We start from the raw sequence: 1184 nt of genomic DNA on the forward strand, positions 1-1184 counted from the left end.
AGAGGCTTGTGTGGGAGAGAGAGGCTTGTGGAAAGCCGGTGGTGGCAGTTGAGGCTCTGAGGATTTTTCCTGAGAGGCTGTTTTGTTTGGCGTGTGTGGTTCTAAAAATAAAGTTAGTTTCTTTTGACAAGTGGCTCCTGATTGTGCCCAGCCAGACTGCGGCAGGCTCTATCACTGAGCCACGACCCCAGCCTTGCATATGTTTCTTGGATAATCAATTCTTAAAACGTTTGGCTTTTTAAAATTCCATTTCATGACTTGAGATGTTTTCCTGTAAGTCAGGAAAATCAAGATTGCTTCCAGCCTGCAGGATGCACTGTGCCTTCATCTTCCTTTGACAGAGGCCCAGGGCACCTCCTGGAAGATCATCCCTCGTTTGTGCCACTAATGGACGCAGCTTAACTGGTTTCCTGAGATTGATTCACGGAGACACCACAGGAAGCTGTGTCTGCTCTATTAAGAATCTACTATTTTTCCAGCTATGTTCTAGAAACTGAGGTTTAGAAAGATCAAGCTGTCTTCAGCAGGCATAATCTATTGCACAAACTGGAGTAAGGACACACTGGGGTATCGCCTATCTAGGGTGGAACCTTGTTCAGAACATCTTGGGGGTTCAATAAGCATTTGCCGAGGGCTTCCTATCTACCAGGAGCTTTACTTGAGCTATCTCATTTAATCCCAAGAAGAATTCTGCAAACAAGGTGCTATAACCTTTCAAAGCGAGTGAGAGACTGGGGCCTGCAGAGGCCAGTGACTGCCCTGCATCTCACAAAGGACAAGCAGCGATTCCAAGGTGTGGACTGGGGTTTTCCATCTCCAAGCCCTTTGCTCTTCACCATGCTGCAGTAGAATCCCACAGAGAGGAAGGGGCGAGTTTCATCTTGGATGGGGACTGGACAAAGGAAGCAAGAAGGGCCTCATAGAGGAGGTGACCCTTGAGCCAAGTCTAAGGAAGAGCACAGTACACAGGTGGGCAGGCAGGAGAGGTAGGACTAGCCTGTGAGGGGGCTTAAGAGCAAGGGCTGGAGGGGTGCCAAGCAGCATGGGGGAGGGTCCGCAGGGCCAGGCACTTACAGTGCCATAAATCCATGTTGGATCTATGAGCCCGAGGAAGCCGCCAAAGGGTTTTTTTGTTTGTTTGGTTTGGTTTTTTGGGGTTGTTTTTTTTTTTTTTTGGGGGGGGG

The sequence above is a fragment of the Marmota marmota genome, unplaced genomic scaffold, assembly GCF_001458135.2.
Source record: "Marmota marmota marmota unplaced genomic scaffold, marMar, whole genome shotgun sequence".
NCBI classification, from domain to species: domain Eukaryota; kingdom Metazoa; phylum Chordata; class Mammalia; order Rodentia; family Sciuridae; genus Marmota; species Marmota marmota.